Genomic DNA, 26,370 nt, shown 5'->3' with positions numbered 1-26,370 from the left:
TTCAATACCATAGCTCACAAGATTCCATCCAATATTTCTCTTTTTACCAGAACAAAGCAGAGTACAATAATCTCAAAGGTATTTAATTACACAGAATAACAAAGTAAATAAGGTTCTCCTCTTTGTACATAGAGGTGCTCACTCTGCCACAGATTCTCATGTTGTAAGAAAGGGAATATCCACAGTTATATTCAGATGGATTTTCTCTTTTGCCTACAAAATTACCACTTGATGTTTCCTTGCAAAAATGCTGTCATTGCCATCTTTTGGTGGCCTACCTTCTTCCTTGTACTGCCATCTGCTCTGGTCTCTACTGATTTCTGCTAGTTAAGATGCTACTGGCATCTGCAGGTTCTACACTGTTATATAATCTTTTCTGACCAAAGGTGTGTTTGCTTCTGAATCTTGTCCATAGCCTCAGAGCTATTTTTGGCTCTTTTGTAAGTCAGACCCATAACTTCATCCAGCCAGCACAGTGACAGTTCCTCAAGCTTAATTTGTCTTTTAAGCTGTTTTGATTCTACCTCTGTAGTTTGGTAACAACTCCCAACCTGATTAAAACCTTTCACTTTTCAACATGTCCCTGAAGCTTGTACTAGGGCCATGTGTATTTTCCTAGAGTTTCATTTAGCAAGATGTAGGAGGATAGGGCCAATAACCTGTGTTCATGCAGCTAAACCTAAATCATTGCTCTCCCTATAATTAACATCATGATATATCTACTATGGTCAAATTATCTGTTGCTCCCTCCTTGCTTTATCATTCTCATGACTGCTCCTCCCCTTCAGCTACAAGTACCCTGCTTCCTTTACCCAACTCCAGCTCACCTAACTTTTTCTCAATTCTGGAACTCCTGTCTTGGGTTCAATATCTTACAGTCTTCTCCTCCCTGCCAATCCTCTAACATTGTCTTAGAAGGAGTCTTCATTATACATTCAATGCCTTTAAACCCTTTCCTAAACTTTTTTTGCTCGGTATGTGCTACACACATTTTTTTACTGGATAAAGGATCTAAAGCTTACATTAACTCTGGATTGTTTTTCTGTTTAAAAAAAAAAAAAAGAATTTCACTCAAAAAATATGCATGACACCTTTCCCAAATTAAGGTGAGACCATTTCTATCCCTGAAAGGGGGTGGTAACACATTCTTCCCCTCCTCCTCCTAACTAAGAAAGCATGGAGAGTAATTAATCCAAAAGCTAATGAGAAATGTGTTTTCTCTCCCAGCCTAACCCCACATCATATTCTTATTAGCTGAGGTTATTACAATAGTAATCATGCATGCTCCTGGCTCAAATTGGGTTTTTTGCTCCACTGCCATCAATTTAGAAAGCCATTAATGGCAAGATAAAGCCCCAAGGCTCCCCCAGCCCTGGAGCTGGGAAGGCCTGCTTCCTAAACCCACCAACCATTCACACAGATCCTCATTATTCCCCTTTCCCCAGGCTAGTCCCCAGATAGTCAGTGTGACCAGGACTTACCCTATGACTTCTAGAATCTGGAAAGCTAGAAGCACTTATCCTGGAGGGTCACAGGATTTAGAAAAGGAGGGAATTTGAAGATGATTGAGTCCCACACCCTCATTTTAGAGAAAGGGAAACTAAGGGCCATGGAAGTAAACTGACTTGTCCAAGGTCACCAGGATAATAAATTGCAGAGTTGGGATTTAAACTCATTTCTCTTGACTAAATCCAATGCTCTTTCCACTAGATTACCCAGCCTCTGATCTGCCTTCCTCCACCAACAGGGCCTGTCAAGTCTGTCAGTAGTTGCCAAATCAAATGATAATCATTAGTAATATAATCAATATAGTATATGATCAATAATAATTGCCTTCCTATTTTTCATATTTTCTTTGTGGGGTTGTATATTACTTTGGGAGAGGAGAGAAGGAAAGGAGAGGGGGAGACAGAGAGGGGGGGGTGCGAGAGAGGGAGAGGGAGAGAGAGAAGGTGGAAAGAGAGGTGGGAGTGGGGAGGAAGAAAGGGGGAAGACAGACAGAAAAACTCTGTCTCTGCCTGTTATTAGCTGTCTGACACTGTTTAAGTCACTCTGGTCCTGTTTCCTCCTGTGAAAAGAAAAGGGTTCAACTAAATGATATCTGGGGTCCTTTTTAGATCCTAAATCTCCCAGGGCAGAATAAAATGTTCCCATTTTCCAGAGGAGTTACTAAAGGAAGAAGTGATCTTGATACTCTTCAGAATTGGTCAGTGGTACCATACTCCTTGACCACGGGCTAAGGGCAGAGAAGAGCAGGGGGAGGGACCTTGCATTGTAGAATACGGCTGAGTGCCAAAACCAGAGGCTCTCCCAGGAGTCAGAGTTAATCCCTAGCCCTGTGTCCCGGTTAGAGATAAGAGGAGAAGCTCTGACTCAAACATAAATGCACTTGATTCATAGCCGCCCCATGGGCAGCTGCTTCCAAACATCCAGCTTGCAGGGCTCTGAGCAGCTCCCATGGCCGGCTGAACAGGGCCAATGGCTAACCCAATCTGAGGGTAGGTAGAACCTGTCCTAGGAGCTCTCCCTAGAGAATCACCTGCACAAGGGACTAAACCAAGCCCCTCCCTCCCCTATGCCTCCCTTTATCTGCCTCTCCAGCTTGGCCAAGCTTCAGTGGCGTTAATTAGCAACAATCCACCCAGCCTCCCCCCTCCCTTAGGGAGGGCCCAGTGGTGTCCCAGGTGTCAGAAAAGAGAGAGCGCTAAAGGAAGAGATGACGAGGGCCGGGCCAGAGGAGGGTTACAGGATCTCAGAACAGGAAAAGCTGGGGCCCTGAGAGTGGGACGCTGTGAGGCTGGGGTCCTGGACACCTCAGAAAAGCAGAGGAGGTGGGAGTGGGTAAGAAGCAAAGGCTCTGGAGACTCTACATTGCTGGGGGGGGGGGGGGAGGGAGGAGCAAGGGAAGATAGAAGTCACCGGAATTTAGCTTAGGAGAAATGCCAGCCCCCCCTTTCCTCCCCCCACCCCCACCCCCCACCGCAAGAAGAGAGGAGCCCTGGGGATCTGAGGCCCCAAGATAGGAGTGAAAGTTCTGACTCTTAGAGGGTGAGAGACTTGGAGGGAATGCGGAGCCAAATCTGTGGCGTTGAGGGTGGGAAAGGGATGCTTTCTAGAATCTTTTGCCATTGGAATGAAAATAAGACTGAACCCTGGAAATCTGAGGCAAGCTTAGCTTTAGAAACTGGCCTGGGCTATGGACAGTGGCTGCCACTTTTTCTTGCAGTCGGGACTTTATTTCCTGCTCTTGTTTGAGCTGACCTTCTATAGATTACTCTGGTCTCCTGAGTCCTGCCAAAGGAAGGGACATCTCTACTCTCAATCCCATTGACTATAGCCAGCCAGAGGCCAAGCCACAGCCAACTCTGTTAGCCACCGATAAGAGCAGAGCCCCTGAGGCAGCTGCGGAGAACGGAGACCTTGTTGTCTAAGGATTAGAGATAAGGCAGTCCCCTCTGGTCCCTGATTTGGTACATCCTCCTCCCAGTTCCCTCCCTCCCTCCCTCCCCGCTTCCCTGCTCCGATGCATACTTGTGTGGTTCAAGGACACCTGATGCAGAGAATTCTTCTTCCTCCCAATTCCTCTAAGTTCTCCGAGTACAACCTGTTTTCCCACCAGTGAGGGAGTGATAGATTTGGGTATTCAGGGCATACACCACCATAAGGGATGCCCTTAAGGACCAGTGGAACCATGGTGTCATTGCATCTCTGGCTCTGCCCTCTGTGCCTGCTCTTCTTCCTCGGGATCTCTTTGTGTATTGAGCAGCAGGGCTAGAAGAGGGTGGTACATGGGTGACAGCAGGTAAACTTGATACCCTGGCACTCCCTGTGACCATCCACCATGAGACGGTACTACAACGTCAGAAAATTAGGAGAGAGGAAGAGGGAGAGACAAGCCATCCCATCTGGCACCCCTAAAGGGCCCGTTGCCAGGTTTCTTGCCCAGCCTGGCTTCCATCTCTCCTCAAAAGCCTTCCACTGAGGGAGGATCAGGATCTCCCTGATTTTAACAGCTTCTAATTGTATCAGGATCCAATCTGAGCACTCAACTCCACCTCTATTCCTTTTTGTCTACCTGAAAAAGGAAGAAGCAAAGGAGAATCCACAGAAGAGGTGGGAGGAAAGTGGGAAGCAGAGGATGAAAGCTCTGGTCTGCTGGGATGGAGCAATAGATACAGGAGACAGACAATTACTTTCCATGTACTCTGTATATCTCGTGAGTATCTTGCTTGCAAATGGTCTCCCCCTTTAGACTGAGAGTTCCTCAAGGACAGGGACTTTTTGTGCCTTCCTTTTCAGTCATGACTGACTCTGTGAACTCATTTGGGATTTTCTTGGCAAAGATACTGGAGGGCTCTGCCATTTCCTTCTCCAGCTCATTTGGTAGATGAGGAAACTGAGGTAACCAGTGTTAAGTGATTTGCTCAGGGTCACACAGCTAGTAAGTATTATGAGATCAGATTAGAACTCGGGTCTTCCTGACTTCAGGCCCAGTTCTTCATCCACTGAACCACCTCTCTGCTTTTCACTAGTTCATTCTTCCTTCTGCAGAGGGTCACTCCAAGGCATGGAGCAGAAAGAGATAAGCCCAGGACACCCTCAAGAAGAAAGTTTCCTTGGGGTTTAGTCTCTGTCACGTTAACAATGGCATGACCCAAGGGATGGAGATTTGGGGCCATACTTGTTCCCTGTTTGCTTCTCTCAGCTAACGGTCTTTCCCAATGACAACTTTGCACAGTGCAAGTTCAGTCAGTCATCTGAAGGACAAAAAAACTCAGAGAAAATCTCCAGGATACAGATATATAGGTAGATTACAGGAATTCTCTTCTTTCCCAAAGGAGGTTTTAAAACTAGCTTAACAAAATAACACATTAGTCTGCTTCTTAAAAATTCCTTTCTAAATGTCTGCCATCCTAATCACTCTTGACCCTAGGAGGGAGTCCTTCAGCCCATCTCCTCTAGTTGTACTCATACTTAAAACTATCAGAATGTGAAAGAACATTAGAAATTGTCTAGCCCAATCCTCTCATTTTACAAATGACTTGAAAACAAGACCAGAAAAGTTAAGCTCCATGACACCGCTGCATTTGGGTCTCATATTCTGTTCTTCTGACTCAAGGTTACCTACTTCCATGCCAAACCACTACTTCCCAGGGGAAAGTAGAGCATCCTCTTAGGTTACATTCATGGCTATCTGCTCTGAGCTGCTAGGCATGAGCAGTGCCTCTCCTCCAAGATCCAGCCCTACATGGAGGTATGGCGGATAGCCCCCTGTGAGCTAAGATTCTATTGATCACCAAAAAATCACTTGCTGTCCATCCTCCTCATCCAAGCTCTGGACTCATATAATATCGCTCTGATCCTAAGAGGCGGACCCCAAAAAAGTCATATTTCTGTAGCTCATATGTTCCCAATCAGTGTTTAATTTGGGAAATCCTCACATATAGTTTGGGCATAACTCATATCTAGGCTTCCACAAATCTGAGTAAATGGTTTCCAAGCTCCCATACAAGTATGCAAGGTAACAAATGCATATTTTATTTCACACCACAAAAAAATGCAAGTGCAAAGGACTCATAGGAATCCATCAGTGCATACAGATAACCCATAAAGCATTAAAAAAGAAAACACAAGATCCCATCTGAAGGAAAATGAGTTTCATATTAGTAGTAGAGCAGCATGCTGACATTTAGGTGAAATCCTTCCTTCCCTCATATGGGGTACTACATAGGCCCTCCCAAACTCAGTCTTATGCTGCAATTTGGACCTTACCCAGAAAGCAAATACATTTTGAGGCTGTTGGACAAGCAACCCTTTCTCATCAGACACATGCTGTCTAAATAACTCACAGCAATGGCAGGAGCTGACAAGGTCCTGATCTCTTGTTCCCTTGTGTCATATTTGAAGTCCCTTTACTGCTCCTTCTTCAGCTTCAGAGTATATATATATATATATATATATATATATATATATATATATATACACTCCTTTTCTCAGAGTATAATAAAAAGAGTAAAATCTTTTTCTTCAGAGTATATATATAGATAGATATAGATAGATATAAAACCCTTTTCTCTCTCCAATAGGTCCATGGCCCAGGAATTCTCCTTCTCTCTCTAGAGGAGCCCTAACTTTTGAACTTGAGTCTACTCTTGAGGCAATCCTCAAATTTTGCACTGCCAAAGAGATCTTTCTTCTCTAGCTAGAAGGTTGGATTATGAAATCATGACACTTAAGAAATCAAGATTCCCCAAACTGAGGTTCAGAAACACTGTCTACAAATTCCCTTCTTCAGCCATAGTGGCAAGCACATTTCGACAAACATGTCTGTTTCTGCCATGTGTTGCATTTCCTCTACTCATTCAGCAGCAAAGTCCATTTTCATATCTCATGTCTCTAGAATTTGTGCTGAAAAAAAAAGGAACGGAACAGAAAGCAAAAAGTAGACACTGATGGTTCTGGGAGTCAGAAGAGATTTCAAATGTACAAGTTTTCCCCTTGTTCCTTCAAGCAGGAGGTGTTCATATTCTCTCTCTCTCTCTGTCTCTCTCTCTGTCTCTTTCTCTGTCTCTGTCTCTCTCTCCCCTCTCTCTCTCTCTCTCTGTCTCTCTCTGTCTCTCTGTCTCTGTCTCTTCTCTCCTTTCTCTCTCTCTCTCTCTGTCCCCCCTCTCTCTCTCCCTCTCTCTCTCTCTACCTACCTCTCTCTCTCTCTGTCTCTCTCTCTCCTCTCTCTCTTTCTCTCTCCCTCTCTCTGTCTCTCTCTCCCTCTCACTCTCCCTCTCTCCCTCTCTCTCTCTCTACCTACCTATCTCTCTCCCTCTCTCTCTCTGTCTCTCTGTCTCTCTCCCTCTCTCTCTCTCTCTCTCTCTCTCTCTCTCTCTCTCTCTCTCTCTCTCTCTCTCACACACACACACACACACACACACAAACACATCAGGTTGATGAAGAACTCTCCAAATTAATCCCATTTCCCCTTTCTCCTCAACCTAGACTCTTGAACCATCACCCCCATTCCCACTGAAATAACTTTATTAGAGAAGTTTTCATTGAACAATGAGAAATCAATTTTCTGATGGAACCCATGGACCAGTGCTCCAAGCTTTAGGCTTAGAGACTGAGTCTAATTTTAAAGACAAATGCAAAGATATGTCTTGGCTCATGTTACCCCTACCTAGCGTTGCTACTGAGAAACACCAGAATATAGCTCGAATATGGCTCTTGTCTAGGTCTCCACAGCTGTCAGGGAAAAGTTCACCATTTTATAAGCTCATCCAATCAAAAACTCAGGATCAACAATCAGGAACTGATGGAGTTAAAGAGGATTTCCTGGCTGTAGTTCTAAAAGAAGCTTGGAACAATGATACAGGACCTACTAGCAGGAAGAAGTAGGTTCAAAGACAGGCTGAATGCCTAAAGGCTACAATAAACTGGCTGATTATTCTTTACAAAAAAAAAATGCTTAGCTCTTGTAGACTAAGACACTAGGCTGACAGATTTCCCTCTCCTTAATGGGGACAAAAGCCAGACACAACTAAGACTTTAAGAACTGACAGACCTTTCTCCTTATGAAGAAAAAGCAGCTGCAGGATGGAGGAGTCCTAGTCTGATCACTGGCTTTAAGAAGGGCCTGCCTGGCTTTCTCATTAAATGAACTGAAGTTTAATGTCTGAGCTCTAAGGTAAAAGAGAGATGACAGAGCTCAGAGCTAACTTCTCAGGGAAGGACTCCACAAGGGCATCAACAGCAGGAGGAGGGGAGAGAGAGAAGGAGGGGGAGGGGGGCGGAGTGTAAAGATGTTATACAATGCCTACCTGTGAAGGGTTTGGGCTGGGGAGAATATTTTTTTAATCTGTTATTAAGTTCCTATAAATCTTTTGCATCTTCTGCATTTTTGCGAGAGCTTATAGAAGAGTATGGACTTAGAAGGAAAGGAGGCTAAAGAGAAAAATGTTCTTTTGCTACTTTTCCAGCTATTATTTCAGCTTGAAGCTTTTCTTTAGAACTCATTTTTATCCTCCACCTCAATACTAAAAGTAAAACATTGGTTGAGTCTCATAAACTGGGATTTTAAGTAAATGTGTTGTTGTTTAGCAGTTTTTAGTCATGTCCAACTCTTCGTGATCCCATTTGAGGTTTTCTTGGTAAAGATATTGGAATAGTTTGCTATTTCTTTTTCTTGCTTATTTTCCAGATGAGGAAACTGAGGCAAACAGGGGTAAGTGACTTGCCTAGAGTCACACAGAGTCTGAGCTCAAATTTGAAGTCAGGTCTTCCTGCCCCCAGGTCTGGTACTCTATCCACTGTGTCCCCTAGTATCCTTTAAATGGATTTAGAACCACAGAAAACTTTATACCTGGGCTTGTTTTTCTGGGTTGTTGTGGAGGAGGCAGGGTGGGGGAGGTAGCAGAGAGCAACCAAAGTGCTACAGCCCTACATAAGTAAGCATCAGTTATCTGAAAGAGATTGGAAAAGAAGGGAATAAGAGGAGAATGAGCAAATGGAGGATTCTAGGGGCAGAGCTGTTCCTGGGTACAGCAAACCAAGACTAAACCCCAACTTAGCTGCTCCAGAATCTTGCCTCCCAGCATAAGACTGCTGGTACTTAAATCAATAAACAAGAGAGGCCAGATACACTTATACAAAGATAAGCCACCTAGACAAAGTACAAAAAGCATCCTCAAGTCCCCTTTTTCCTTTTCCCTTCCATTTCCTTTTCCTCACTAGCCACTCTATTCTTGAGCCAGTTCTGCCGACTCCATTCAGCTGTCATTCATATCCCTTGCTTCGTGTTCTTTTTTCTCACTCCAAAACACACAGCATTTGAGAATCTTTTAGATAGGTAATGTGTTGTTATCATTATTTTTAATAGTCGAGGTAACTGAGGCCCAGGGAGTTTAAGGGACTTGTCCAAGGTCACATAGCCAGTAAGCTGGCAGGAAAATGATCCAGCCTTCCTACCAGCTACAAGACTGACTCAAAAGTTCATCACAAGGAGCAACTAGATGGTTGAGAGTCAGGCCTGGAAATGGGAAGTCCTGGGTTCAAATCTGACCTCAGATACTTCCTAGTTGTGTGACCCCAGGCAAGTCACTTAACCCCCATTGCCTAGCCTTACTGCTCTTCTGTCTTGGAACCAATACATAGTATTGATTTTAAGGTGAAAGATAAGGGTTAAAAAAAAAAATCATCTCAGCAGACAAATGATGCACACACACACACACACACACACACACACACACACACGTCCATAGTCTAGCCTTTAGGCACCCGCTCTTTTTCTCTTCCCCATATGGCTTATTGCTTCTTCCAAGAGGGAGAAGAACAAGGATCCTGACTTCAGTCCAAGATGGAGAAGGTTGGGCCTTTGTGGTTATTCAGTAAAATGTAAGTACTTTGAGGCAAGTACAGTCTCTCTTTCTATTTATATCCCTACGGCCTAGTCCAGTTCCAGGCGGATTGCAGGTATAGAAATGAAGAAAAGCCTGATTGATTGATTGATTGATTAACTGATCAAGTTTCTATTATGCCTCAGGCAGATGAAGAGCTCCATAAAGAAATGATGAACTACAGAAGGGAAAGCATGGATTGTGCATGAAAATGAGTCTGTTGCATAATTAATTAGTATCTAACAGTTTCATTAAGTGATGGTGATCCTTGACTGTCTTTTTTTTTTTAATGAAATGAAGGAAAAAACAAGAAAAAGGAGTTTTAGCATTGAGTCAAGGGCCAATAGTTCTGTCCCTGAGATGCTGGCAGAAAGCATAAGGATCAGATACTGTACATGTGACAAGGAGTTGCTTGTCTGGGGCAGGGAAGAGAAGGAGGGTTATTTCCCAAAAAGTCAAAAATGCCATTTGGGGGGAAAGATCTGGTTAGATAGGAGAAAATGACACAGAGATGGGTCCATTCCCAAAATTCTAGACTCAGGGCTCTCTAAGTTCATCTTGTTTTCCCCCTACCACCATACTCTACCTCCCTTCTGATCTTGTCGTATGGACATACCACTGATCTCTACTCCATAACTGAAGGCCAGATTACCCACTCCAATAACTCTCCACTGGGAAGTTTCTGGATGCTAAGGATGGGTTTAGAAAAAGAACATGAACTGTTCAGTGCTCTCTCCATAGCCCTCCCCAACTGCCCAGAACTAAAGTCACTGGCAATCAAGACTCTTGGGATCAATAGACATTTCTGCTGTTTGCTATTTGAATTGCAAAACCATGCTAATGGAAGAAGCAACTCTATCCACCCATTTGTGTTTCACTCCCCAAACCAGCCTGGGGAGGAAACTTAGAGAAAGGCCACCTGTAGAAAGATAAATGGAAAGGTGGCTTCTAGCCCTACATCTCAGCTGTCTCTTCCCAGCACACCCAGTTTAGGGGTTCCAAAATACAAGGGGGATAGTCAGGAAGCTCCTTGTCAAGAGTTCTAAGAGACATTATTAGAGGTGTCATCTCTTCCTGGAACAAAGCCCTGGGACCATGGCTACTCACTAGTCATAATTGTGGCCTCTGACTATGCAAAGGAGGGTTCTTGGGAGAAATCAGAATCCCTGAGCTTTAAGCAGGTCAATTGTTGCAACTGTATTAGGTCTTCTCATCATTATCCTTCCTTCCAACTTGATGTTGGCTTTGACCTTTGATCTAACTAGTTGGTAGTTTGAATGCCCAAAGGCAACTGATGCCAATGGAACTCCCATATCGGCAACCAGTCTTCTCCTACCTGTTTTTAAAAAAGTCAATTTCATTCTTTGTGGTGTAATAATTAAACATAGGTTTGTCAAAATATAAGAATTTTTTAAAATTATGGTGGTTGCCATTTATAAAAAATAATTAACTTCTTAAGTCAAAATGATTGTTAGCAACTTTTATTTACAGCAATAGAGACATTAAAGTGGGAAATATAGGAAAGAGGCAGAAAAAATCACCTAGCTATAAATAAATACCCTAAATCTTAATCCTAATGCCTCCAGAGCAAGAATGCGAATCCTGTGAATGTTAAAAACTGTAAATGTCAAACTGTAAAGGTTATGGCCAAACTGTAAGGATAATTTTAGTGTTTTGACTTAAAATCTAAAATAAGTTGTCGCCATGGGAAATTCCCAAATATGAAAATACCCAAGTCAACTGGGATTTATGGAGATTTTAATTAATATAAATGAAGGAATTAAGGGAAGGAGAGGGAGAGAGAGAATAGCCAAGCAGTAGAAAAGGGCCTAGGGCAAAATGGCCTAGGCCTGAGCCTAAGGGAGAGGGAGTCAGTCTTTTTCATTCACCACAAGATTATCTCCAAGCAAGCTCCAGTCCTCAACTGAATCTCCTGAACTGAGTTCAGCATCCAACTCAGTCCCAAACTGACTTCCAATCCAAAACCGAATTACCTGAACTGACTTATTTTAAAGAAATTTTCTCTTATGTCACCTCCCCTAAAGTTTCACGTGTATCAATCATAGTAGAAGCTTTTCCCCAAGACTGCCCATTCTTAGTTCTCATCTTCTTTTATTCTCACCTTCTCTGGTTAGATTAAATCCTCTGAGTACTTCACACCTCTTTAGTTAAGCTTGCCTTTTGTAAATTGCTTGACCTTTTAGTTACTAACTTAACCTTTATAGGTCCTTAGCACCCTTTTGTATTAGATCTAAAAATAGACCTAGCTTAAGGTTCTAGCTTTACTATAAGTATGAGTTGGGGACTTTTCATTGTTCAGTCAGGAGTTTATAACTTTATCTTCCCCTAAGGCACTGGCTGAGTAGGGTGGAGTAATTTTAAAAGTTCTCAATACATTCCTGATTAAGTATCTTCATTGTTAAAAATGGGGAATAGCTTAATCAAATCTTCTAAAGTAGAGTCTGAGTAGTTTTAAGATTCACAATCCGAAAGCAAATCTCACCAAAATCCAAAGACTTAATTAGGAAGCCGATATCTGAAGAGCTAGGAGATACTGAAAAAATTCACCGAGAACCTTCAGCACACATGAGGCTAAGACTGCCAAGAATCTCACCAAAACTCACACTGAAGAGAATGTCCCACCAAAGTGCCAAAGGGGTGGGGGTGGGAAGGGAAGATAGAGAGTTCTTGATTAATTAACTCAAAATAGACAAAGGGAACAAAAAAATCCTTTCACAGTGGTACTGTTTGGTGCTCACTATGTCCTCTGCCCTAAGTGGTCTTGGGGGATAGAATGTAAACCCTAGAGCCAGGAAGACTCATCTTTCTGATTTCAAATCTGGCTTCTGACATTTATTATCTGTGGGACCCTGAGCAGCAAGTCAGTTTGCCTCAGTTTCTTCATCTTTAAAATGAGCTAAACAAGGAAATGGCAAACCATCCTAGTATCTCTACCAAGAAAACCCAAAATGGGTAACAGAGAGTGGAGCCCAACTGAAAAATGACTGAATAACAACAATAACAATAATGACAACAAAAATATGTCTTCTCTCTGACTCATTTCTTGAAGATGGGCTAAATGTACAATAACAAATATGACCAATGAGGAAATTTATTTTTTTAACTATCCATGTAATGTATAGAAAACAATATAAGTATATATGTATATATAAACATATGTATATACATATAAAGTATATATATATATATGTATTTACATATAAAGTATATATATAATAATAATTAAAATTATGAAGCTGATAGTAGCTTAATAACTTTATTAAATAAAATTAGTAGTAGTAGTAAAGAAATGGAAAGATAGGAGAAAGGTAGAGAGATACTTAGCTTTCTAATCTATTGGCCACCATGATGGGCCTGTGGTGAAACTCCAAGGGTTCCTTCCACTCTCCACACTCCAGCCAAAAGCCCCCACAGGCTCCTGGTCTGATCTTATAAACCATTTTCTCCATCCTGTAAAGGGAAAATAGGGCTTATTTCATTAAGAAGGTTGGGCTGGATTATATTTAAAATAGGGTTGCCAGGAATTTAATTTATTCCAAAGAGATTTATTTACAATTGATTTACAAAATATAGAAAGAGTGAAGTAAGAAAATCAGAGAGGATAGGGTAAGATATCTAGCCTAAGCACTAGGTAATTTACTCCTGGCCCCTGGCTCAACCCAGGCAGGAAGAGTTAGTCCTTAGCTGGAGAGACTTTGGCAAAGTCAAGGATCTGAGGATGTCTGTCTCAAGAGGCAGGTCTCTCCTGAGGCTAGTATCTTTAGAAAATCCAGGAAAGGAGTCAGCTTTTTCACTCACCACATGTCAATCCAAAGGAAGAGATTCAAGGACAATCTCACCAGGAACAGGGTCACAGGTCCAGTCAGAAGATTCTTCTTCAGTCTCAACTTCAAAGAATTAAGAACTGAGATCCACAGGAAGTTGTAATTCCTTTTAAAGACACTTTCTTTTGCATTACTTCCTGTGCCTTCCTTCACTTTTTATGTGAACAAATCATAGTCTAAAGCCTTGCTTAGGACTTCTCAGGAGACAATCAGTCAATTTTGATTTGTTACCCACTATTGCACACATGGGTCACAGACCTCTCCACTTAACGATTAAGTGGGATGTTTACACTTTGGGTGACTAGATCTAAAAATAGGCAGATCTCCCCACTCAACTATAAGTATCATGTTTATACTTTTGGTGATTAAATCTAAAAATGGGCAGGGGAGTTCATTTTATTTTCACAATCAGGGAAGAGTGAAATTTAATCTTCACAACCCACTAACTCTCACACCTTACAGCTAAGGAACCAACCATAGTTTCTTAATTTGCCTGGGCTGCCCAAGGGGGCAGTGCCTATGGAATCAGTTTCCTATCTCCTTGGTTCTTTGGTTCTTTAACTTCCTTTCTCTGAGGGTTTATTTATACTTGAATTTACTCAGTGGTCTTTGACCTCCAGGTCACTGAGAGATGACTTTAAAAAAAGCAACATGATGGAGAGAGAAATTTGCTTCCAACAATATATGTGTATGCATATAAAGTATATATATATATATATATATATATATATATATATATAATGTACATAATAATAATATAAATAATAGTATGTAATGATATATGAATTTTGGTTTTTTCCTTTTTTTCAGTGGGGAAAGAGGGTTGAAGAAAAGATAAATACTCAATAATTTTAAATTTATATTATAATAATAGATTTTAAAATTAAATTTAAACAAAATATCTACAGTTTATAGGTATGAGGTTTTATTTCAAAAATAAGGCTTTGGTCTGCGTACTTTCTTAAGCATGTTTTTGAAAATATTTTTTGTATGTTTCTCTCCTTTGTATCAAAGAATATGTTGGTTTGCAAGGTTGGTTTGTAGGATCTCTTTTAACTTGTTCATCTTCTGCCCTTCTGCTACACAGATAGTGATCCACATATTGCCATTATTTCCATAATCTTTTTAAACTTATGTTGACCATGAGCACTTCAAAATCAGGTGGACTAAGTGTCCCACAGAATGAGACTCCTTATTGCCTCTGGATTCACAGGTAAATTAACTCCACCAAGTCTTTGAACTCTTTAAAAATGTCCTATGACAGAGCTAACACTAGCTTTGCCCCAAGCCGGGAAACTCAAAGCACTGAAGACAATAATTAAATTCCTTTCTATAAGATGAAGGGGGAGATGGTAGTGAGGAGGCAGAGCTAAGATGGCAAAGTAAAGACAGAGACTCACCTGCCTGAGTTCTCCCAAATTCCCCTCTAAATAACATTAAAATTATGCCTTAAAAGGAATTCAGGAGTGGCAGAACCAACAAAAGGATGGTTTAAAACAATTTTCCTGCCAAATGAAAACTTAGAAAGTCAGCAGGAAAGATTTGTCTCACTGGGATGAGAGTGGAATACAATCAAGCAAAAGTAAAATCTGGCAAGAAGACCTTGGAAGTGACTGAATCAAAGGCAATGGCTTATGGAGCTCTCAGCTCAAGATGGTAAAAAGATTGGACAACTGGTCAGAAGGAGATTACATGAAACTCTTTGTAGGCACTGGGAGCATGATCCTGCTGCATTGCCCATATGTGGTTTCAGGTTATAATCCCAGTATGAGGAGGAGCACTAGCAGGAATCAGTACCCTGGTCACAGTTCCATGGTAGAAAAGAGTGTGTGTGGTCTTTCAAAGACTGGAGCAGTGATCACACCATTTCTTAAATCATACTGTCTTGGAAGAACTGAAATCTTACAGAGCACCCCCAGAACTAGCTCTGAAAATAACAGCCAAAAATCCCTGAAGCTTGGAACAATGCCCCCTCCATCCTGGTATCAGAAAGCCTAACTTGAACATAAAATTAAAAATGAAGAAATAGGCTGGAAAAATCATCAAACAACAAAAAAATAACCTGAACATATAAAGTTACTATGCTTATAGGAAAGTCCAAGACATAAACTGTAAAGATTAAAATTTAGGGGAGACTGGGGAGACTAAGACAGGTGAGGCAGGTAGAAATTAGTTTCTCTCTGCAAGAAGTATTATATTTTTTAGAGGTTTATTAAAGGTTAAAGATTAAAGAATATACAAGTAAGAAACATGTGCCTAGGCTAGAGGCCTAGACAAAATAACTTCACATCACGCAAGAGACGCGCCTGCTCCAAAACGGAAGTCCAAAAAGAGCCAAGAGAGAGGGCCCCTCAAAAGCCTTTGAATCAGCTTAAATACCTTCTCGATCTTGGCCCAGGTGAGATTACAAGGCATTCTGGGGAAGTGGAGCAAAGGCTCGTGGGGATTGTAGTCCTGTATTCGAGTCTATTTTTTACAAAACTCAGAAGAAAAGTGTTTAAAAAAACACATCTCTATACAAAGCCATAAAGAAAAATATCAACTGATCTCAGTCCCAAAAAAAAAAAATTCCTGAAAAAGCTCAAAAAGTATTTTTAAAATTAAATAAGAGAGATAGAAAAAAAATTGAGAAAGGGGATGAGAGGGGGAAACTGGGTGGTTCAATGGATTGAGAGCCAGGCCCAGAGATGAGTGGTCCTAGGTTCAAATCTGGATTCAGACACTTCCTAGCTATGTGACCCTGGGCAAGTCACTTAACCCCCATTGCCTAGCCTTTACTGCTCTTCTGCCTTAGAACCAATATATGGTATTGATTCTAAGATGGAAGGAAGGTAAGGATTTTTTAAAGGGTGGGGGGAATGAAAGTGATGAAAAAATCATGGGGGGGGGAAGAGTCAATAACTTAATAAAAGAGATACACACTCAAAAAAAGAAAAAATCAAAGTAAATTGTTTCCAAAATAGACTAAATGATAAAAGAGGCACAAAAATCCACTGAAGAGACCTTCTATAAAAGCAGAATTGGGTGTGGCAAAGTCAGGACATTTTATTAATTAATTTGTTAATGCATTGATGGTGGAGTTGTAAATTGATCTAACCATTCTGGAGGGCAATTTGGAACTATGCTCAAAGGGTGCTAAAAGACTGTCTGCCCTTTGATCCAGCCATAGCACTGCTGAGTTTGTACCCCAAAGAGATAATAAAGAAAAAGACATGTACAAAAATCTTCATAGCTGCTCTCTTTGTGGTGGCCAAAAATTGGAAAATGAGGGGATGCCCTCCAATTGGGGAATGGCTGAACAAATTGTGGTATATGTTGGTGATGGAATACTGTTGTGCTCAAAGAAATAATAAACTGGAGGAATTCCATGTGAACTGGAACAGCCTCCAGAAAGTGATGCACAGCGAAAGGAGCAGAACCAGGAGAACATTGTACACAGAGACTGATACACTGTGGTACAATCGAATGTAATGGACTTCTCCATTAGTGGCAATGCAGTGATCCTGAACAACTTGGAGGGATCTATGAGAAAGAACACTATCCACATTCAGAGGAAAAACTGTGGGAGTAGAAACACCAAAGAAAAACAACTGCTCGATTACATGGGGTGGGGGGTATGATTGGGGATATAGACCCTAAATGAACATCCTAGTGCAAACATCAACAACATGGAAATAGGTTCTGATCAAGGTCACCTGTAATATCCAGTGGAATTGCGAGTAGGCTATGGGAAGGGGGAGGGGAGGGAGGAATAGAATATGACTTTTGTAACCAAGGAATAATGTTTGAAATTGACCAAATAAAAAAAAATAAATAAATAAACAAGTAAATAAATCAATGAATAAAAAAACAGAATTGGCCAAATGGATAAAGAATGAAAATTCATTCAATAAAATATTAGCAACAAGATTACAGAAATCCATTATGACTAGGTTGGATTCATATCAGGAACACAGAACTGGTTCACTATTGGGAGAATTATCGGCATAACTGACTATATCAATAACAAAACTAACAGAAATCATATGATTTTCTCAAAGACTCAAAAAGAGCTTTTAATGAATTATGACACTCATGCATATTAAAAACACTAGAGGGGGAAGCTGGGTGGCTCAATGGATTGAGAGCCAGATCTAGAGATGGGAGGTCCTAGGTTCAAATTTGACCTCAGACACTTCCCAACTGTGTGACCCTGGGCAAGTCACTTAACCCCCATTGCCTAGCCCTTACCACTCTTGTGCCTTGGAACCAATACCTAGTATTGATTCCAAGATGGAAGGTGAGGGGGAAAATAAACACTAGAAAACATAGGGATAAAAAGAGTTTTCCTTAAAATGATAAGTACTATCTATCTAAAACTAGAGAAATATTAATTGCTCATGGGCAGACCAAGCCAACATAAGACTGAAAATACTACCTAAATTAGTTTATTCAGTGTCAGGCCAATTAAGCTACAAAAATTGTTTTATAGCGCTAGAAAAAATAATAAAATGTATCTGGAAAACCAAAGGTCAATAATATCAAGGGAATTGAAAAGTAAAAATGTGAAGGAAGTTGGCCTAACTATACCAGATCTCAAACAGTTTTACAAAGTGGTAATCATTAGAACAATCTGGTGGTTACTAAGAAATAGATTGCTAGATCAATTAAATGGATTAGCTACATAATACACAGTAGAAAATGACCTTATGAGTCTAGTTTTTAATAAATCCAAAGATCCAAGTTTGAGGGATAAGAATTCACTATTTGACAAAAACTGCTGGGGAAAATGGAAAACTATGGCAGAAAATAGATATTAACCAACATCTTACACCATATACCAAGATATAGTCAAAATGGGTATTTGACTCAGAATAAAGGGCAATAGCATAAGCATGGAATAGTTTCCATCAGATCTATGGATAAGGGGAAAATTTAGGACCAAACAAAAGACAAAGAATATTACAAGATCTAAAATAGCTCATTTCAACTACATTAAATTTAAAAGGGTTTGCATAAGCAAAGCAATGCAACCAAGATTAGAAAGAAAACAGAAAATTGGAGGGAGAGATTTTATAGCAAGCATCTCTGAAAAAGGCTTCATTTCACAAATATATAAAGAACTGAGTCAAATTTATAAAAATATGAGTCATTCCTATTTGTACAAAAATATTTTTAGCCTCCTCTTTTTGGTGGCAAAGAATTAAAGACTGAAGGGATGTCCATCAATTAGGGAATGGCTGAATAAGTTGTGGTATATGATTATAAATGGAATACTACTGTCCTATAAGAAATGATGTGAAGGTTGGTTTAAGAAAAGCCTAGAAAAACCTACATGAACTGATGCAAAGTGAAATGAACACAACCAGGAGAACACTGTACATAGTAACAGCAATATTGATGAACATTTATAAACAACTTAGCTAATACAGGGATCCAAAAAAGTCCTCAAGGACCCATTATGAAAAATATCATCTGCCTCCAGAGAAAGAACTGATGGAGTTTGAATGCAGATCAAGGCATCCTATATTTCACTTTACTTCTTCACTTTTTTTAGTTTGAATTCTCTTTCACAAAAGGACTAATATGGAAAGATTATTTTACACTATTACACATATATAATCTATATCAGATTGCTTGCCATCTCGAGAGAAGGGAAGGAAAGGAATTTGTCTCAAACCTTTAAGAAATGAAGGTTAAAATTCATTTTTTCATGTAATTGAGGGAAAAAAGGAAGTATTACTAAATAAATAAAAAGAATATGAGACATTTTCCAAATGATAGACAAAATACATGAACAGACAGTTTTCAGAAGAAATCAAAGCTATCATATTTTTTAAATGTTCTAAATCACTGTTGGTTGGAGAAATGTGAAATAAAACAACTCTGAGGTATCAATTCAGATTGACCTAATATTCTAGAAAAGAAAAATGACAAATGCTGAAGATGTGGGAAAATTAGAACACTAATATACTATTAATGGAGATGTGAACTGATATAACTATTCTGGAGAAGAATTTTGAACTATGCTAAAAGGGCTATAAAACTATAACTATAAAACTTTGACCCTGCAATATTAGTACTAGCTCTGTATCCCAAAAAGATTTTTTTAATGGAAAAGGAACTATAGGCACAAAAAAAAAACATTTATAGCAGCTCTTTTTGTGGTGGCCAAAAAAAAAAAGAAATTGAGGGCATGTCCATCAATTCAGAAAATGACTGAATAAGTTGTGTATATGATTGTGATGGAATACTATTGCACTATAAGAAATGACAAGTAGGATGTCTTCAGAAAAATCTGGAAAGATTTATATAAACTGATGCAAAATGAAGTGAGCAAAACCAAAAGAACATTGTACTCAGTAACAGCATTATTATTTAACTATTATCAGCAATGCAAGGACCCAGGACAATTACAAGAAACTCATGAGGAAAAGACTACCCAACACCATTGAAGGAACTGATGGAGACTGAATGCAGATTGAAACACACCATTCTCTGTGGATGGCATATCAGAGAACCTGGGTAAGAATCAAATGAGTTAAGAAAGTGTTGATGGGTTTAGATCTGCATGAATGCAAGAAATATCCACACAGATAAGAACAAGTTCATGGAAAGATTAGAATTTGATGGAGTGGCCTTTTCTGATGGTCACATCACACTATTGGCTCATATTAATCTGGAAGGTCTCTAAAACTCCAAGATCTTCTATGTGAAAGGAAAGAATTTAAGACCAAGCAAGAGGAAAATGAATAATTTTGATTACATTGTATTAAAAAGTTTTTGTACAAACAAAATCAATGTAACCAAGAAGGGAAACAACAAATTGGGGGAAAATCCTTATAACAAAAACCTCTGACAAAGGTCTAATTTCTCAAATTTATAAGGAGCTAAGTCAATTGTACAAAAAAAAAAATCAAGCCATTCCCCAATTGATAAATGTGCAAGGTAAATTTTTTTTTAACCCTTACCTTCCATCTTGGAGTCAATACTGTGTATTGACTCCAAGGCAGAAGAGTGGTTACCCCCTACAAGGTAAATTAATAGGCAGTTTTCAAATAAAGAAATCAAAACTATCAATAAGGACATTAAAAAAATGTTCTAGGGGACAGCTGGGTAGCTCAGTGGATTGACAGCCAGGCCTAGAAATGGAAGATCCTAGGTTCAAATCTGGCTTCAGACACTTCCCAGCTGTGTGACCCTGGGCAAGTCACTTGACCCCCATTGCCTAGCCCTTACCACTCTTCTGCCTTGGAACCAATACACAGTATTGATTCCAAGACGGAAAGTAAGGGTTTTAAAAAAAGTTCTAAATCTCTCATAATTAGGGAAATGCAAATCAAAACAACTCTGAGGCACTACTTCACACCTAGCAAATTGTCTAACAGAACAGTAAAGGAAAATAATAAATGTTGGAGAAGATGTGGCAAAATTGGGACACTAATGCATTGCTAGTGGAGTTGTCAATTGATCCAATCATTCTGGAGATCAATTTGGAACTATGCCCAGAAGATTTTAAAAGATCCTAATAAGGGAAAATATGTACACAAAAATATTCATAACTGAGCTCTTTGAAGTGGAAAAAGTGGAAAATGAGGGGGTGTCTCTCTATTGGGGAATGGCTAAACAAATTATGGTATCTGATGGTGATGGAATACTAGCTATTGTGCTGAAAGGAATGAGGAACTGGAGGATTTCTATGTGAACTGGAACCACCTCCAGGAACTGATGTAGAGTGAAAGTGGCAGAACCAGAAGAACCTTATGTACAGAGACTGACACACTGTGGCACAATCAAATGTAATTGACTTCTCTACTAGCAGCAATGCAATGATCCAGGACTATTCTGAGGGACTTATGGGAAAGATCACTATCCACATCCAGAGAAAGAACTATGGGAACAGAAATACAGAAGAAAAACATATGATCAATCATGTGGTTCTATGGGTATATGACTGGGGATGTTGACTTTAAACGATCACTCTATTACAAACAGCAATAATATGGAAATGGGTTTTGAACAATGATACCTGTATAACACAGTGGAAGTGTTCATCAGCTCAGGGAGGGAGGAAGGAGGAGAGGAGGGAAAGAACATAAATCACATAACCATAGGAAAATAGTTTTAATTAATTAATTAATTTTAAAAATTAAATTAAAAAATAAAATTCCAAGATCTTTTGTACATGGTCTATTGTCTGGCCATTTCCTCCTATCCTGAACTCATGCTGATGATTTTTTGTTTTTTCTTTATCTCTTTTAGGAGTAGGACTTTACATTTATCCTCATTAAACATTTTTCTTATTAGGTTCAACTCATCATTATGGTCTTCCAGGTCCATGTCAAGAGTAGATAAAAGGAGAGGCCCCGAATCAGGTAAATCTGAGTTCAAATTTGGACTTGGGCATTTACTAGCTATATGACCTTGGGCAAGTCACTTAACTTCTATTTGCCTCCATTTCTTCAGTTATACAATGTGAACAATAATATCACCCATATTCAAGGATTGCCATGAGGATCAAATAATTTGATATTTAAAATGTACTTAGCATAGTGCCTAGAAAACAGTAAAGGCTATTTAAATATTATTTATTATAATTAATTATTTATTATTATTAATGTCATCATCTGCATCCTCTCTCAGCCTGCATCCAAGTTATCACTGAAAGTGTTGAATGGAACAGAGCAAGGCAGTGCAGTGGGTTTAGTGGTTTGACTGCTGGACTAGAAGTTAAGAAGACCTGGATTCAAATTCAAAACAATAAAATACAATGGCTAAAAAGTTGGATAGGCAGATAGGTGGAGCAGTGGAGAGAGCAATAAGCATGGATTCAGAAAGACTCATCTTCCTGAGTTCAAATCCTACCTGTGGGAACTTGGGCAAGTCATTTGACAATTCCTCTGTGGTCCTCAGTTTTCCCATCTGTAAAATGAGGATTGAACAACATGGGTCTCAGAAGCCTCTTCCAGCTCTAAGTCTACAATCCTACAATGAACCACTTTGGTTTCCAAGATCAAAATAAACACTACCCTCCTCCATCCTACACGATTACCAAATACACAAAGAAATCAGTGTTCCCTAACTGACTATTTTCTTTAATGAAGCCAGATACTCAGGATTAACCCACTAAGAGTTTCTTGATAGGGAAGAGGTGGGAATACTTAGACAGTGTGCATATAAAATGCCAAGTAGCATATCTACTTTAGTTATCATCAGAAGTAGCAGACGTGTCAATTGAGGCAAAATCTTTTTTATAATTTTACTCCAATTTATTATTATTTCTTCTATGTGTGAAAATGCACTTCAGACAAAAATAATTGTAAGTACATGTTATAATAATTTACATGTCATGATAATTTACTCTGAATTAACATTTTTCATCTTGCTATTTTCTTTGCCTTCCGTAGATAAAAAAAATACACTATACCAATTGATTGTTTTGTACTTCAAGATATTCTTAAATTCTATTCCTTGAGCCCAGGCTATTTTTCTTAGAGGTCTATAATTCTGGCAGGGACATAAGTGAAGATAATAATAGTAATAATAATAAAGTAGCTAATGTTTACATAGTACCTACTGTGTGCCAGATTTACAATTACTATCCCATTTGATCCTACCAAGTTCCTGGGAGGTAGGTGCTATTATTGTCCCCATTTCACAGATGAGAAAATTGAGGCAAATGAATTTTAAGTGTCTTGCTTAGGGTCACACAGCTAGTTAAGTATCTAAGACCAGATTTAAATTCAGGACCTCTTCACTCTAGGCTCACTGCTCTAACCATTACACATCTCACCTCTGCCCCATGAAAATAGTCATCCTATCTTTTGTCTTGCCACTGACCTTAATGGCTCTGAAAGGAGAGTGAGGCTGAAGACTGCGGCTCTGCCTCATTTAAATCCAATTTAAGCACAAGTCCAGACACCACCTGTGATGTCATTGATCTTCTTTAAAAATGAAGGCCCAACAATGATGACTTGGAAAATGAAAGAGCAACAGAAAAAATATGGAGGAATGTTAGAGCTGGAAGGATTAGTTCTGACTAGTCCAAGCCCCTTGTTAAACAACTGAGCAGGCTCAGAGAGACAAGCTAACTTACCCAAAGTCACTCAAGGCACAAAGTCAGGTTTTCTATTCTTAAATGCAATACTCTTTGCAATGCACTAGATATTCTAGATCAGAAGTGTTTAACTCAAATAGTACATAAGGAACCCTCCAGGTGGCATGTTGACTTTGTTTTTAAATGTATTATTATATATGTTTTGTTGTATTTTAATTTATTTTTTGTTAAATATTTCCCAATTACACTTTACAATCTGGTTCAGGTGAAACTGGAATGCTGCCGATTTCATACTGGTCATGGTCCCTGTGTTTGCTACCTCTGAATAAATCCCACTCTATCCTTTTCCTCTCTCCTAAGGCATCCTTCCCTGTTCATTCCATCCCAACAGAATAATCCTCTTCCCTCTTATTTAGCTGTGTTATATTGGGAAAAGCATAGTAATGAGGAGTGAGACCTTCCTTTGACTGTGGCTTCTCTCTTAACTGCCACAGGAGTTCCATGAAGAAAGGTGGTAAGGGACTAGCCAACTTCTGCCCCATCCCAACATTCCCCTGCAATTTTCCCACATAAACTCCAACCTCAGGTGAAAGGAAGAGTCAGGTCTCTCTCTGACCACAACCCCCAACTTCCATCTCCTGATGCAGGTGTCCCTGAAGGTGTTCCTTAAAGGAAGAGAAAATCAGAGGAAAGCAGGACTTCCAATTCTTGCTGTGCATGTTCAACTTCCATCTACATGATCTCTTGCCTAATTTTCAGCCTTCAGAGGAAAGAGAAGTGAAACAGAACCTCCCATCTGACTGTCGGTCTTTGTGTTTCTATCTCACTCTACATTTTTCTCCTGCTTAATCTCCAGCCTTCTGTTTAGAGGAGTGGCACCATTCACTCAATGATGAACATTCTCACACTTGGTCATACCCTACACATCCCAGGGATTCTAAACCCCTATAGGTCATCATCAAAACCCCATTCCCCTACCAATTGATTCTTTAACCTCAGCCCTTCAACTGTACCAGCCCAAAGCCCCAACCAAATGCCAGCCACACCTTCTACCTTTCCCATAGACAATAAAGTTCTCCTGATCCTAAATCTTTTCCTCTTCCACTTCTTTTGTCTTCAAGCTATTACTAAAAACTGGAGGGGGCAGAGCCAAGATGGCAGAGTGCAGTCAATAATGCAGTTGAACTCTTACACGTTCTCCTCCAAACAACTTTAAAATAACTCCTCAAATCAAATCTTTGTTTGAGGCCCAATAAGAGTACCCTTCTGGAAAGTAGATTTTGAGTCTCACCCATGAAGAGGTTGCTTTCCTTGAGACTATTTTCCTGGACAGGAACTTGAATGCTGTATCTCAGGACTTCCCAGCTAGAATATTCAGGTGTTGGGAATCTCCCCAATTTGGTGGTGTTTATTTTTCTTTCCAATCTCTTTTATTATTACTGGTGTTGCTTCTGTATGTCTACTCTTTTGTGGTTTTTTGTTGCAAGCTAAATTGTTGGATCTCTGCATAATAATAATAAACCTACTTTTTTTACCTTTTTACTTAAAAATGCTGTGGAGAAATGTGTCTTATGGTAGGAGCAAATCTTGAAGGAAAAAAAAAGAATTAAGTAGTGGCATATGCAACCAACCCTTAATGTTACACCCAACAATACCATTAATAGGTTTTTACCCCAAAGCGATCAAAAGAAAAGGACTTATATGAACAAATATATTTACAGCACCTCTTTTTGTGGTGGCAAAGAATTGGATATTGAGGGGAAGTTTGTCAGCTGGGGAATGCCTGGACAAGCTGTGACATGATTGTGATGGAGTGCTATTGTGCTATAAGGAATGATGAAGAGTGGTTTCAGGAAAAAACATCAAAAACTATATGAACTGATTGTTATAAAGTGAAGTGAGAACTGGGAAATCATTATGTCCAGTAATAGTATTTTGTAATGATGATCAACTGTGAAAGATTTGGCTACTCTAATCAATACAATGATCTAAGACAATTCCAAAGGGTTCATGATGAAAAAAATGCTATCTACCTCCACAGAGAAAACAAATGAGCTGAGTGCTAATCGAAGCATAATTTTCTCACTTTATTTTTTGTACTTTTTTTTTGCAATACAGCTAATAGGGAAATGTGTTTTGCATGATTTCACATTTATAATTGACATAATTTTGTTTGCATTCACAGTGGGTGGGGAAGGGGTGGGAGGGTGGAAGAGAATTTAGAACTCAAAATTTATAAAGAATGTTTAATATAAATAAATAATAAATTTGAAGAATAAAAGAAAGAACTAAACCTGATTCTCCTCAGATACACAACCTCCCTGGCCATCCTTTCCAGTACTGGCTATACCTTCACTCATTTCCCTTGGGTCGCTGGTAGAGACAGAGGGGTTATAATATTCCTTGCTACCCATTGACACTTCTAGATTCTCCCCTTATCTCCATCAATCAGTAACTTCTCTTCTTTTATGATTCATGATATATCTATCACTCAATCAAAATTCTAGTAGCTGTTATCTACAAACCTCTGGGTCATTCCCCTTCCTTTCTTAATGAGTTCCATACCTGGCTCAAAATTTTTCCATCATAACTCCTGCTCTCAGACTAAAGGACTTCCACATACATGCTATTGAGCAAAGGTGGAGAAAATCATGCAACCATTCTGACTGGTTCCACTACAAATTTGTTACACAACCTCAACTGGGCCCTCACTGTTGCTAGGTAATCATCCTATACCTCACTTATCATCTTACTAACTTGTTCTCCACAGCACCTTTTCACCCTTCCTCAAGTCTCTCATGATTCCTTCTTCCTCACTTTCTTAACTGAAATATTGCCTCAAACTTTACAGAAAAAAATTAGATTTTTTCCCTTTTTTTAGAATATTTTTCTTTCTTTCTTTTCTTTTTTTCTTTTTCTTTTTCTTTGTTCAACAGGTTAAAAATTTTTTAACATTATTTTATTTGGTCATTTCCGAGTATTATTCATTGGAGACAAAGATCATTTTCTCCCCCCCCCCCCCAATCCAATAGCTGATGCGTGATTCCACTGGGTATCACAAGTGTTCTTGATTCAAATCCATTTCCATGTTGTTGGTGTTTGC

The sequence above is a fragment of the Monodelphis domestica genome, chromosome 4 (assembly GCF_027887165.1).
Source record: "Monodelphis domestica isolate mMonDom1 chromosome 4, mMonDom1.pri, whole genome shotgun sequence".
Lineage (NCBI taxonomy): Eukaryota > Metazoa > Chordata > Mammalia > Didelphimorphia > Didelphidae > Monodelphis > Monodelphis domestica.
Note: the sequence above shows the minus strand (reverse complement) of the source record.